Source organism: Halyomorpha halys, unplaced genomic scaffold (genome assembly GCF_000696795.3).
Source record: "Halyomorpha halys isolate HHAL.00 unplaced genomic scaffold, Hhal_1.1 Scaffold588.1, whole genome shotgun sequence".
NCBI classification, from domain to species: Eukaryota; Metazoa; Arthropoda; class Insecta; order Hemiptera; family Pentatomidae; genus Halyomorpha; species Halyomorpha halys.
This window is the reverse complement of record NW_027110173.1, coordinates 758,590-774,192: the sequence shown is the minus strand read 5'-3', so window position 1 is coordinate 774,192 and position 15,603 is coordinate 758,590. Positions and strand designations below refer to the sequence as shown.

Below are 15,603 nucleotides of genomic sequence, written 5' to 3'. Positions count from 1 at the left end.
ATGATTGTTGGTGAGCTTAAATTGAAAATTATCTCCGTTTTCCGCCACAATGAACACATTTTTCGCAAGTTAATGACATATAATTACAATTTTGTGGCACAAAATATGTAATAGAACTTAGGGTAGTCAACTTATCAAAGTTTTATAGTATACGAAATAGACTAAAATATACCATATTTCATTTAGTTAATTCTAATTACATACATACAATGTTGTTTACAATAGTTTAAAAATATTAGAGGGAATTTTTACTACCACCAAATGTAGTAAAAGTTTACTTTATTGTCATTATTAGACTAAGAGAAAACTTGTCTTTCCAAAATAATTCGCTAAACCATTTGAACTAGGTCAAAGTATACATAGGTAATGAATGTCTCATGTTTATTTAAGAAAATGTGTAAACTCTGTTCGTTAACATGCGTTATTAAATGAGTAAATAATTAATTTGAAAAAGAAGAAAAAAATTAAATTCACAAAAAAATTAAATGAAGTAGGTTAAACCAATTTCAAATAAAAATTAAATTCATTTTGGTATTCACCATCGTAAAAAATCTTCAACAAAATTAAAGTAATTAATTCTGGATTTTCGTTTTAGGAAGTTGATTATATTGATTTATTCAATTGTTGAGGTGAAAAAAAAAACTTTCAAATAGAATATAAACTATTCTATTTTTTGCTTGGACAACGTTTTGGGACAATCATCCTATACTCATGCACCTCTACATATTTGTCATTTTTTCGATTTCCATTTTGAAATCATGTTATCTATACACTTATAGTTTAAAATTATTTTATAACCACATCATTTAAAATTTAAAATAACTAATCCAGAAACGTTGTACAAGCAAGATATAAAATAGTTTATATTCGATTTGGAAGTTTTTTTTTCACCTCAACAATTAATAAAATAAAGTAATTAAATGTTGAAATTTTTATCACATGTAGATGGAATTTATTTACACATTTTCTTTGATCAACTTGAAATCTTATTTACTTCGGCCAAAGTGTTGAGTTTACTCTCCTTCTGATGTTAACAATAAATCTTGTTACAGTATATATTAACTTTATTTGAGGGCAATTAAGAGAAATTTAAATATATTTGAGCAATTATAAATACGTATTTATGCCATTTGGTATGACTTACATTTAATATCATAATATTTTGAAGTTGATTGGTTGTTTTGTTACTATAGATTTTTTCCACTGTGCTCCATAACTGTCAATAAATATCATGATAATACGATAAATCTCTCATAATAGAGAAAACAATATTCACTTACAATTTCAGCACAACAAAATATATAAAGATTAGCTAAAATTATCAAATAAAATTTCAAAAAGTTTCCTCTAATAGACATGTATTAACAATTAATTAATAATTTAACAATTGATTGAGCAACATTAAGATATAGAAACCTCACATAACTAGTGTATCCTCACTTAGAAGTATATATTGTTGTTTACTTTATTTCTCTTCAACTCTTTTTTTTTTCAGGTCCACATTCCGATTATTTCAATATTGATTATTAATAGTAAGTGGATGTAATGCGATTATGCAAATTTCGAATGCAATTTTTCGACGAAAATACACGTTCTCAAAAGCAGCACTAAAGATTTTCATTAAAGTAATACCAAATAGACGTTATTTTCATTTAAAGATGACTTAAATGATAAATTAAAAAAAAAAAAACCTCCTCTAAAGTACCTTTAATATTGGTTCCTTGAAATAAATAGCCAATTTTCATTGTAAGCAATAATAAACAACGGACAAATACAAAATGTTAAAGAATTTTTGAGTGATTAAAAAAAAAAAAAAAGGAAAAATCTAGATAGGAGGAGTTTGTATTGGAAAACGACTAGACTGTCCCTGCTTTTTTACTTACCCTTATCTATATATGCAATATATAGTAAGGAAAATTACTACGATTATGCTAATTTGAAATTCGAGTTTTCGAAGGAAATACATGTTTTAAGTCCTAGAACCCGAAAAACATAATCTTGCAAAATCATGAGGCTGTATTTGAACAGCCTACCTTATAAACAAAAAGTCCTACGAAACTGAAATTACATATTTGAGGCGGGTATGTGCCTGGAATGTGACAGCAACATTTTTGCTAAAATTAACAAACCAGAATTGCCAGTTCATGGAGTCAGTTTTTTCGATTTCCTCCAAAAAGGCTCAAACGATTCAAATCGGCCTTTGTTTTTCGAAGGGGTTGAGTTAACCATAAGATCCTCCTCAGTAAACTTCAAAACCTTTCCATGTCAAATACTGTCCTAAAGTGGTTCCTCTCCTTCCTGTCCCATCGTTCCCAAACAGTCGTCATTCCGAATAAACCTCTTTCCTCTCTCTTCTACTGACATGAGGTGTTCCTCAAGGATCCTCACTTTCATCAACCTTTTTCTCCATTTATATCACCGATCTTCCTGATTCCATTCACCACGCACAATACTACCTATATGCAAACGATCTCCAAATCTATCTGTCCTTCCATCCCTCCGAGAGGCATGAGGCCATCCAAAAGATACAAAATGATATTGACAGCATTGACGCAGGCCATTCTTATTGGTTCCAACGCCTTCTTCATTCCTTCCCTTACTGTCTTCTACTCTTCCTTAACAACCAACCGATTCACTTCTATCCTACAATAAAATACCTTGGAGTCACCTTTGACCAACACCTCTCCTGGAATAATCACACTTCCCAAATCACACGCGAATTTATAACCCAAACAATTCCTAAGATTCTATAATTCCATTCCTCAGAACACCCGTTAGCTCCTAGTATCCTCTCTGGTCTTCCCCCACTTCGACTACAGTTCCTTGATCTATGGAGGGCTATCTGAAGGACTAGAGTTGAGACTGAAGAGACTCATGAATTGCTTTGTAGTATCAAAAACTCAACTTGTTCATATCAAACATAGTAAATAAATACTTAAATAAATGCAAAAACCATTTAAGGAATCATAAGACTTAAATAAACGCACATTATTAATGTCTCATTTTATTCTCAGAATACATGCTGGTTTACAAACGTTTGAATGGCATTAGAGAAAAAGAAAAGAAAAAAAAACTAGCGATACACGTGTTAGATTTCCTTGACACAGCTAATTATCCCATGTGCACAACTGAAGTGCATCTAAAAATACTGAGGCTAAAAATACCAAGGGGATTCGCGTGACGGGTTCTCTTGGTACACTAGCCTGTGTTTGCTTTATATAGATATAACTTTATTTGTTTTTATGCATATTATGCTGTTAATAATAATAAATAATATGTAATACTAAAATGATGATCTATTTATAACAGCACATTCATAAAACTCTAATTTTTAATATTTACAAAACTATATCTAGGATTTTAATAGCTGCATGAAATTATCATTAATTATTCTGAAACTTTTATAGCATTTTTATTAGTGTAGAACTTTATTCTGGTGTTGAGGTATAATCTGTTTTAAAGTTGTATATATTACTATATTTAGTACTGAATATATCATAGTTATAAAATACTGGGAAGGAAACTATAAATGGGAAAAAATGTTCGGTAGTTACAAGAACTACTAAGTTATACTGGCTGATTATACACTGTTATACAACTGAGATTTAGAATAGTTATATACATGTATTACAAAATTCGATTTCGCGACTTTTGATTTCGGCAACTAAATCGGTTCCCAAGCCTAGAAGCTCGTTAATCATCTGTTAAATGGGAGAAAAAAAAAGGTCTGTTAATTAGTTTGTCCTGAACACCTGTGGCCCTAGAGGAAACAAATACTAAAACAGTTCATCGACCTTAGTTGAAGAAGGTTTTTCTAACATAAATATTTTTTTAAAAAAGAATTTACCAACCATAAATTAACATGGGAAGAATAATTATACAAAGAAAATAATAATGTAAATCTTACGAAGCAATAAACACCAATTATTAGAAAAAACATTAAAGTTTTTCATTGTCCCTATTTGAATGGCCTACATTTCGTAGCACTATTTCGGTAGATGCTCATTTCAAAACGAAATGGTTAAACAAAAAACCGTTGGAAACTAAATATCAGATAATTTACTCTTTTTTAATTTGGTATAGAATGATACTTAGAACAATACATAGTTTTCAAATTATAAGTAAAGGGAGAGGAAAAAAGAGAAAGAGAGAGGGAGAGGGAGGGGGGAGAGAGAGATTTTAGAATTTTGTTATAGCATTTCTAGGATGCAAAGTTGAAATTCATACACCAATAACATAAAAGATAAAATTAGCAACTCTTTTCCAAATGCTTCTACCGACATCTCTTTCTGATCTATATCTTGTTTAGCTTTTTAACCTATTTATTTGTGTTTTAACTTATTTATTCATTTTTTTAACTTATTTAAATGTTTTCGTAAATTTATTTATTTTCCTTGACTATTCTACTGCTGTAACTATCTTATTTTGATTTATTTCTATATTGCTATTTATTGATTATTTCTTTTAATTTGTGAAACGGATCAAACATGATTTGCGGATCACTGGAGAGGGGATGTATGAGCGAGTAAAATAAGGATAATAGCATATTGAAGGAATAGGAAAAATGTAATATGACTTTATGCGAGTAGAAAAAGGATGAAAACAAATAAATGAAAGGAATAATAAAATAAAATTGTTTAAAAAATATATATATATTATATCTAGTTCATAGATGATTATTATTTATGGAAAAGGTAGGGGAAAAAAATTGTTTTTGTATCATTGTTAATATACGATAGCGCACATATGTCAGTCATGGATGATGGGTACGCTGTGTGTATTAGCAACCCAAAATATTTGGACAGCATTGCCAAATAAAGCATTTCTCTCTACTGGATAATACTAGACACAGAGCATGTAACAAAAGTAATATGTGTAACTTGTCTAGTTGAGGAAGTAGAAAACAATATGCTAGTTAAAAAAACATCAGCCAGCCGTGGATATCCTGGATTTGGGACGGGAAAACGGTACAGCGCCGACCACCACTAGTTTGATGACAGTTTTGACTTTTGTTTAAATAAATCTAATGCACTACACTGGATCATGTACTGATCAATTTAACATATGTCTTGCCTAAGACATTGTTGTGTGACACCTACTTTTTTTTCCGTGATTGAGCCATATGTAACGGCACCGAACTGCCAAAAAAAAATGCCGCTGACAGCTGCCCCCATCCAGCTACACCTGGCCAGGAAATCCTCTCAAAGAGGTTGTCGCACCCGGGCCATCCATCGCCAGATAACGAGGATCACTTCCGTTCTATCTCACTTTTATTGTCTAAGTCCGTGTTTTCTTTAACCGTCAGGCGGTTCGTGGAGCCTTTGGTCAATCAGGCAATCTCTTGCTTCATCAAGGGAACAAGTCTATAAAACAGTAAGTTATTATCGCGTTTCCAGGTAATAAAAAGAAAATCAACGAGGATTACCGCAAAAATATTTAAAAATTTATATCCCATATTATCTTTTTTGGGTGGGGTGCTTTAACCTTACTTATCAGATTGTGAGGAACAATTTAGATTTCACAAAAAATATAAAATTAAACTTTTATATTCGGAGTCACCTGCCAACACTGATTGGCGTTAAGAAATACCATAATAAAAACATCATAAGTCCCATGAAAAAAAAACCTCAAAGACAGTGAAAGCCAATGTCGGCTGTGATAGAGGCAAAGAAAGATAAATGGTTACAGGAACATCGATATGGATATAGATAGATATGGAATCTCTAACAGTAGGTTTTAGTAGATACTCGCATAGCTATCTTTCAGTGAACATAAATATCCTGAGAGGTTTATAAACACTCCCAAACAGCGAAAATTGTTTGATTGATAACTAAATTACTAGTCACAAAAAAAAAATCATAACTAATAACTACATTTTTAGCCATTAGTTACAAATATAAAATGAATAATTGTAATAAAATCAATTTTGTAGATGATTTACGTATTGACTAAAACCGTAGCAGATTATAATAATTATCAAGAAATTAAAAAAATCCATACATGTTCGATCAGTCATGGTTTTATTTACACTTTGTTAAGTAATATAATTACTTATCTATTTTATCTTTTTTTTTTTATAAATTGATGTATAACTTCTTTTTCTATTAAAGTTCAATCTATGGAAAATATAAACATAGATGCCGCAGATCTACTTGACAGCGACCATTGATCCTAACCACAGCCAGGAGAAGACCATGACTCACTTAAGTGCTCTCCAAAGTGGATTAGTCCTCTGTCACGGTTCGTCGATCCTCTGAGGGAAGAAATCCCTTGATAGTATTCCTTCATAGTAGGGAAAGTAATCAACACTTTTAGAGGAGTGTATTTCATAGTTTGGAATTATCTCAAGGCGATTAGAAACACTGGATTTCCATCACGGAGGGAGGCGCTAAACCTAACATCCTGTGTTTCATCATTGAACCTGTTTTAAAAATACCACATTTAGAGGTTGGCGAGAGTAAGGGGAAATAATAAATGCAATTAAAATTAAATTTTCTTGGGAGTAATATTTTATTACTACGGTCTCTGTAACAGTTAAAATAATCCCCACCATATCTTTCACCTGTTATCACACCCCTAGCAGCTTCCGAATTACAGTTCCCAAGTTATAAACTCAGTGCCGTTGCTGAGTCAAGGTTTAAACCTAGGATATAACCTAACGGAACCAGCTCCTACAATGTATTCTAAGATTAAACAAATGTACTATCAGTTCCTGCTCAAACCTAGATAAAATTAGCCCGGTTTTAGTTTCATAATTTGCTAACCCTAGGACTAAACACGTCTCCTTCGTTGCCTAGAAACCGGCTCTGAGCGTTGTAGACTGTATTGTCCATACGTACTTTAAGATTCATACTGTTTCACTCTAAGTGCAAAATAATAAATTGAGTTTCTTCTTTTTCAATAGAAGCTATGAATAATTTATCAGGTGCTAAGAATCGCAGCTAAGATGTCCTGTGGGGTTTAAATGTTCAATTGCAACGTAAACTAAAATAATTGTAATGAAGAGATGAATTCTTTAAAAAACGTTTTAAGAAATTATATTCCTAACTACCAACAGTTAAAGGTACATTGGGCTACTCCATAGGAAATCCAACTTCAACTCAAAAACTGAAGCCCAGGCCGACCAAAGACATTCTGCATTAAATTCTATATTAATCTATTTTTATTATTACCATTATTTTTTTTTTTTTAGGCGTTCAGTCGTAAAACATCGTAGCAGCAAAAATGAAAACTTTTACAATGTTAAATTGTTTGTTAATAGCAATACTTTACCTTTAACCAGTAGCTTATCATAACTCATTATATATATCATTGCCTTAAGAAGACAAATTCGCCAAAAAATCTTCCAATATTTATGAAACCACTGCCGCATTTATGAAACACCAGCCCTAAAAAATCCGATGATGCCCAAAAAAGCGGTTCATGAAAAAAGTTACCAATTTTATTCTATATATATTAAATTTTAGTCACAATAAATGCAGTACAGCCAGCTCAAATATTAGTAGTTGTTAGTTAATATTTTTTTTGTTTTCATTCAGTCTTTAATTACATATTTAGTATTAATATTTGTTACATATATTATTTTTATTTTTACTAAAATATCTGTAGAAATTATTTTTTTTTTCCTTCTAAGCCCCATGGGTGCATGGGGTTGATGCCATCCACAATCAAAACGGGGTTGAGGTTCTTTTTCTGCATTTGAAGAGGGGGGCTGAGGAGATTTGATCATTTGGAAAGAATCAGTAGTCAGTATTTTGTTTCAGTCTGTTGGTGATGGAAATTAAAGACATCCATTAATTATCACATTATAAACCACCAGAGGTATCTTTTTATCACGAGACTAAACCCCCACATCATCAATTGTCAAAAGAAAATCAGTTGTAATATGCATGTAAAGCTCACCACGATATGTGAGCTTAAGTTGCGTAATTTGAAAAATAGTAGACAAAATAATAATAAAGAAAAAAATAAAAATAAATAAATTGAACCATACTGTAGGTTCTATATAAGGAAATAGGACTATATAAGCTGATAGTGAACACAGTACATAAATCAGAGATTTATCAAAAAAGTTCTTTTTATATATCTCTTTTCTGTATTGTTTTTCTTTTTAAATCTTAAAAATTTAAACTTATTTTTTGAACAGCAATATACATCCGAGAGAGAACAACAGATGGCAGGAATCCAAACAAATATAAATAAACTCTTAATTCAATCATCCGAGTAATGAACAGACGACTGTGCTAATACTTTGCCAAAACTGTGCATTAAATTCAGTTAACCAGAAATAGAATTGATAATAATAAATTATTATTTGTAAAGAATTAAAAATTATTATTTACATATGCTCATATTTTTGTTAATGTACAAATAAATATTCTTAACTTATCTGTTGCAAACGTGAAACGGTAGGAAAGTTAAAATAATCTAAAAATCCTGCATTCTTTTTAAATCTTAAATTCGTACTTTTTTTTATACATATCTTAATTATGTAACCTGTACATTACATTTATTCGACTTAAATATTCATATTATCATTGCTAACTGAGTTTGAGTGACTTTATTTTTCATCAATTTTTACTTTATAACAAGCCCGATCATTCATTGAAACCAGTGTGCAAGAAAGATTGGGTTTAATAAGCGTATATACAAATTAACTCAGTTTTAAAAAAATATACAACTTCTTTGGTTTATTTTAGCATATCTTAAACATAATATAAAATCCAAATATTTGTTCTATGATCTAGTAAGGAAATATTGCATAAGACATGGCGCCTTGATGGCAGACCTTCAAAAAAAGAACCAGGCAGTGAGTCAAGAAATAACACCTCTTAATCCATTCATGGGATAATGACGTAGGAGAAAGGTGTCTGCATGAATAAATTATATAGCTGCATATATATGTATCATTACGACTCACTGTTATATATCCATTCAACACAACACGCAACCCTTACGTGCAGACTTCCTATATTTTGGAAAGGCCATTTTTGAAAACCATCGAGTGGTTAACCTTGATGTAACATTGGAAATAACCCAGCCCAGATGAAAACGCAGTCACCTAATAAATATATTTCTGTTGCAAAGTAAAAATATATAATTAAGTTAAGATGGGCTAATAATACTTTACAACTATTTTATTGTAGTTTTAAATCGTTTTGATTCGACAAGCCATCCTTACGTACAATCTCTAAGTTATTTTGTGTAATATAACAACATTATCAGCAATAGGGTACCTCCCCATGTAAGGTACTTATAGATTTTATAGAATAGAATTGCACCTTAAGATAGCTTGGAAAACCGAAACGTATTAAACTAACGATGAAATAGTGGTGAAGTATCATCAGCCCACCTTATTTTAATTTATAAACATGCCTTCACCTTAAATCAACTAATAAATAAATTTAAAATTGTTAATCACAATGTTGGGACCACAATGAATAAGGAAGAAAATAAACATAAATTCTTACAAATAAGGAATTGGTTAAGCTGTTTATTAATAAATACAAATGAAAGCCTTGTAGCAAGAATCTGACAAACCACAAATAGATCAGAAGAGAAGTGATAAAAAATTTGTATTTAATATTTTATATAATTTATTTAGTTCAGTCAACGAAGGAACAGATACTGAGGAGTTGATATGACAAGTTAAAAAAAAAAAAAAAAGTGAAACGAAAATCAAATATCTCCAATGAGTCGACTTTAGATACCGAATATTTTGAAAACCATAACAGACAAGGAAAAAAAAATATATATATATATATATATATATATATTCTTAATAGGAATTTACAACCCCTATCCTCATGTTTCAGGAGTATGTAGGGATTCTTATGTACCCTTCACAAATTCCAGAAGTCAAATACTTCCCTCTGCATATTCTCTACAAGCCGTTTTTGGTCATCCATTAACTGGACGAATAATATTACAGGAAAACATGATGGAATAATGTTGTCATGCAAATGAACTCAATAAAGAATTCTAATTGTTTTCAAAATTGTGGCTTCTCAAATCCTTGTTCTAAGCCATTCAAATGTTAGGTTAAATGAAAATTAATTAGAAGTTATATGGTACAAGTGGTCACCACTATTTCCATCATTGAACTTAAGAAAGAAGAAAAGATAAATAAATATAGGTGAAATATACTTGGTGCATAGATGAGATGCATAGAGATGATTGTAGATAATTTTAGAAATAGGCAGGAACATGAAATTGATGAAGATATAGGCGATGAAGATAGTACAAAGATAAACATTAATACTAAATAGTTGAATAAAAATGAAGAATATAATTTAACACTCCCTATACTGATAATAAGGGTAACAGTCGGCGAGTCTTCTCTTATCAACACTCCAAAGAGGTTCGCTACTACAGCAGCTGGGCTCGCTTGTTCCAAGAGTTAATTTGTTTTAGAAGTGTTACACTATTGTAAATATTACATAATTAAATGTATAAAGAAATCCTATGATACACGATATGGAGGTAGAGAAATAAGAAAATAATGAGATGGGAAATACGGAAAGAAAAGTAAGTTATGGAATTAAATAGATAAAAATTGATTTGTTTAAAACTAAACTTTGACTGTGGCCTAAACCCACCAATATGAAAAGACTGGAATGATGCTATAATTCTATCAAAACCTCTCAGAGTGATTCAAAGGTGATTGAAAGCTTAACATTTAAATTTACAGTTTTAGAAAGTAAATAAAAAAATAAATAAATAAACGATGAACTAAATGTTAGCTACGGAAAAATGTTAATAAAACAAACCTGTTCAATGTTAATTTCATTAATTCCAACCACTAAATCAAATCAACATAATGATAGATCAATATAATTTATACAACAAATCAACATAATGATAACAAATGATAAGTTTTTATCATTCATTAAACAAATCAATATAACTTATGTTACTAATAGTAAACATACAATATTGAAATTTAGTATCGAAATCAAATATTTAAAAAGACAAACGTGGCTCACAAGAAGCGACAACATCGAATCTGATTTTTTTTTTTCTATTCTACCTAAATGCTCCAAGCAGTTTAAGAAAAATTAAACGTAGCTAGTTAGCCATCTAATATAAATATTTATAATTCTCCTCCATCAAAACAAGTTATTATATTTATAAAAGTTATATACCGTTTTTCCCTATTTTTTATATATATAAAAAAAAAGAAAAAGGAAAAAATATGTACTTCTAGATCTCCCTCTTTCTCCAGATATTTAGGCTAAATAAATTACAAGGTGAATGCCAAATATTAATTTATTTTATGAGAATAGGGGTGCGATCAATGAGGAACACAAATAAGTAAAAACTTATTTATAAGTGCCAACCTGGACGGGAAATGACTGTTCAAATAGTTTCTATAATAAGAATGAATAAACTTATTAATCATAAAAAAAAAGTTCTTGATACATTTAGATAAAACAATAAATAGATTTCAACTCGTAAAATTATAGTGAGGCTTGAAAAACACTGTGCATCAGTGTCCAATTGTCCCTTCCTGGGAAAATGTCCCCATTAAGAAAGAAACGGAAATAGATAAGAGATTATGTGGAAGAGAAAGCGGAAGCATTGAAGTAGAACCTCCAAGGTCTCCGGAGAGTTTATAGGCTCAGCACCTTGGAAAAGTTGGAGCTAAATCCCTCTAAGGCAGAATCAGTAAAGTCGCGAAGTGATGCCTTAAAAGGGATCGTAGATAATTGATAGTGATAAGTATCATCAGAGAGACTACTTAGACATAATCAGTAAAGATACTGAAAAATATATTTTTTGTTATTCGAACAAATACAAGACATTATTAAGAAGCTTAACATTTAAAGTTAAATTCAACTCTAAATAGTTGCTGTTTACAAATTTACAAATTACAAACTGCTTAATATAGTCCGGCAGGATTATTTATGAAATAAACCGCCCTCGGAACTCAGAGTCATTTTAATAGGAAAGTCCACCATTGTAATCTAAACTAAAACAAAAAGATTATAGCCGGTAATGTGGCTCCTACTGCTCTGCCACGGCTTTGGAGTTCATGGTAAAGCCCACCTTTCCGACTTCAGTTTTCCTAGCAGTTTACTCTTCATTATAGTACAGATACATATAAGGAAGGTAAAAAGTTACTAGATTCACATAAATTAAAAGTTGTAGAAATTTTCAATTACCATTAAATCAAGGCATAATTAGACCTCAAAATCACAGTGGGCAAACTCTCTTTTATTCGCAACAAAGAAAATGGACAATGGCGTGCTTGCAGCGATTAAAGAGCTTTGAATGAGCGAAACGGAACCTTATCCAGTTCCCAGAGGTGAAGATGTCTCCGAAATTCTAGAGAACAAAAAAATTGTCTCCAAGATAGATTTGCATTCTGCTTTTTATTTTATTCCAGTTGCAGAACAAAATAAAAAAAAATTCAGCAATTATAAAGCCATTCCGACTCTATGAATTTAACGTAATGCCTTTCGGCTTAAGAAAGGCACCTTGTACCTTTCAGGGTTTCTTATATGAGGTATTGTTTGGATTGCCATATTGTTTGGTTTATCTCGACAACATCTTAATCGCATCTAAAACTCCAAACAAACATATAAAGGTAGTCTTCGAAAGACTGAATTCTTTCGGACAGGCGTATTAATTTTTAAAAAAATGTACCTTTTGTTCATCCGAAGTAATTTTTATTGGATACCGCATATCAGGTGATTCGTAGGCCAGAATATGCTAAAAACGATGCGGCTAATTTAAATGGCGCAGAACAATTGATCGTTGAATAATTTTTTAAAAAAGTATTAGAACTCTAAAACGAACTTAAAAGCTAGAACAAAAATGGCCAACACTTGCAATCTTTCCACAACAAAAATGTTAAAAATCAACACCCAATGATTTTTTTTTTCTGAATTGGCCAAGTAAACCTTTTTTTCGGTACCATTTGGAATAATTAGATCCAGGATTCACGCCTCAAATGAAATTAAGTTCTCGATTATAGATATAATCATTCTATGTTCTAACCTCATACCGCAAGTGAACCCCTTGAATACCACAATAGAACCCTCCTAGGTCCATCTGGAGCGACCAGTGGGTCAGGAGGATAATCTCAAACTTGCTCACAATAGGCAACCAAACCAGCAATTACGGCACCTGGAACGCAGGTGGAAGCCCAACCGACAATCTGTTCGCGAACCTCTGCAGAGCGTGTATCATTTAGCAACATGGGTACCTAGCGCTTAATATTTAAATGAGGCATGATTTAAACACTCAAGGTCTTGTAAGCAATAAAGTATTTGATAAATAACTTTTACCGGGTTTGTAGGTATTCTTATAAACCGTATTATATATAGAAACATATTGTCTCAAAGGATTCATTTAAATCGTAATATAACGTTCTCAACGCCCCCAAGGCCTTCACTAATCAAGACAGGCCTCGGATACTTTAAGATATGGGGCCTTTCAGATTAGAAATGGAACTCTTATAATTATTTTCTGAACCATTTTGGTTTATGACCAACAAATAGTATCTGATATTAGAAAAAATATCTGATACATGCACTGTTCAATTTTGTCACCTCGAAACTTTTCAAACTTACATATTTTTTTAGTATATTTTTTCAATTTCTTGAGACAGTTCTTATATATAATATAAGCTGTTAAATATTTATATTGTCCTTGAGGATGGCCGAAATGGCCGAAACGTTGGACTGTTGATGGAATAAAAAGTGTTGAGACCATACAAGGATACAATTTTTGATATGTTTTTTAGGTTTAAATTTTTTTTTACTTTAACGTTTCTACTTTACGATAGGTATTTTCTACTTCTTTATATTTTTAATCAATTTCTGATAATTCGGACATTATTCCTTAACTTTTGCTTCCTCCCAAAAAATACACGGGGGTATTTCAGCCAAAGCTGTAACAGATTTCTTAAAACCGGTTCATAATTACGAATTCATTCTGAGAAAACTTTAAAAATGTATGACTTCCAAAGCAATTTTTTTGTTTTTAATGTCAAGATCCGATTCAAGGAACCCGTTCTGACATATCTGTAGCTTCATGTTTATATGTTCTTGTTTTTTTTAAAGATACATAAAAGATAACCGAGTCTACACGTTTATAAATATAAATATGGAAGTTCATAAATTAAAATATCATTATTTTATTTTAAGTTGAAAAAATTTAAAGACCATCAATACGAGACATACCGGATACAAAACTGGAATAGAGCTCTTCTAAATTTATTTTAAAATTTTCATTTCTATCGAGAGGAATGGTTGTCCATTAGCTTCATGCTTTCTTAACATTATTTTTATATCACATCATATTCCCTTATTCCAAAACATTTTTTACAATTGTAAATTAAATAAATAAAGTAAAAAAAAAACTTTATAATGCGAATGCTACTACAGAAGTTACAATGAACATCCTAACTAAATAAATAATAAATACATGTAAAAAGTCATTAGCTCTTAGTGAAAAGTTGAATCTTTTTGTTGAAGAATTTAAATTTCTTTAAAGAGCTATCAGTCATAAATCAAATAAAAGGTGGATAAAGTTTGTATTTCAAAGCATTATCTTATCCATCAGAAAAGTTTCTACACTGCGGAATTTTTTTAATCATAAACCTTTGTAAAAATTAAATTATTATTAAATACTTGTATTCATTTTAAAATTCAAAGGAAGGTTTCTAATTGTTTTAAAAGGTCAACAGAAATGAAACCAAATTAAATTATACGATGTTTTAATTTATATTTTCGTTGAAAGGAATATGGTCCGGGTGCGGTCAAAAAAACTCAAATAGTAGAATTATACTATTTTAATGAGCCAACGTTTCGCCCCGCTTTGCAGGGCTTCGTCAGGGCTATTTTGACGGCAGTCAAAACAAATTCCATTTTTGTTTTGACTGCCGTCAAAATAGCCCTGACGAAGCCCTGCAACGTGGGGCGAAACGTTGGCTCATTAAAATAGTATAAATTCTACTATTTGAGTTTTTTTGACCGCACCCGGACCATATTCCTTTCATCTTTACACACGGTCAATCAATAATCTTCCATTACTATTTTTTTGTTCTTTTTTGACCGCACCCGGACCATATTCCTTTCATCTTTACACACGGTCAATCAATAATCTTCCAGACTTTATATTTTCATTAAAATGAAATTTCAATTTAAGACTATATGCCTAAATAAAGAAAGAGGGGAATAAACAATATTACAATAAACTATAATAAAAAAAAATCAACCCATCTTTCCTTTAATTTGTTTTATATTATACCTTTATTGACAATGTATTATCTTTTTTTAAGCTACATATTTTACAAATAGTTGTTCATACACATATTACATATTCAGTTTATCAATAGTTTTTACAAATTATTAAAACATTTTACTTCATATATGAAAAAAATCTGAAAGGACCGAATCCAGCTTGGTGGTTTAAAATGTAAATTGTCGTGGACACACGGAATGAACTCTTAGGCTATACTGGGCTAAGTTAATCCGTCCCTTTCTATTGTAGTTAAGAGGTTAAACCTCAAATAAATTAACTTACGTAAACGTAATAGATAGTTTTATTGAGTTATTTATGAATGAATAATTAATATTAATACTTAATTAAAAC

General features: G+C 30.7%; 1 protein-coding gene across 4 annotated transcripts in view; it reads right to left on the bottom strand.

The window, feature by feature from the left end:
- LOC112210356 (uncharacterized) overlaps positions 1 to 15,603 on the bottom strand; it is a 493,390-nt gene that overhangs the window by 364,259 nt on the left and 113,528 nt on the right. Inside the window, exon 1 of one of the 4 annotated variants that reach the window (XM_067048333.1) lies at positions 10,147 to 10,201. The exons of the other annotated variants lie outside the window; for them this stretch is intronic. The gene's annotated coding sequence lies outside the window, so the exon portion shown is untranslated. Of the gene's footprint in view, positions 1 to 10,146; positions 10,202 to 15,603 lie in introns of those variants that run through there. 4 annotated transcript variants of the gene reach the window in all.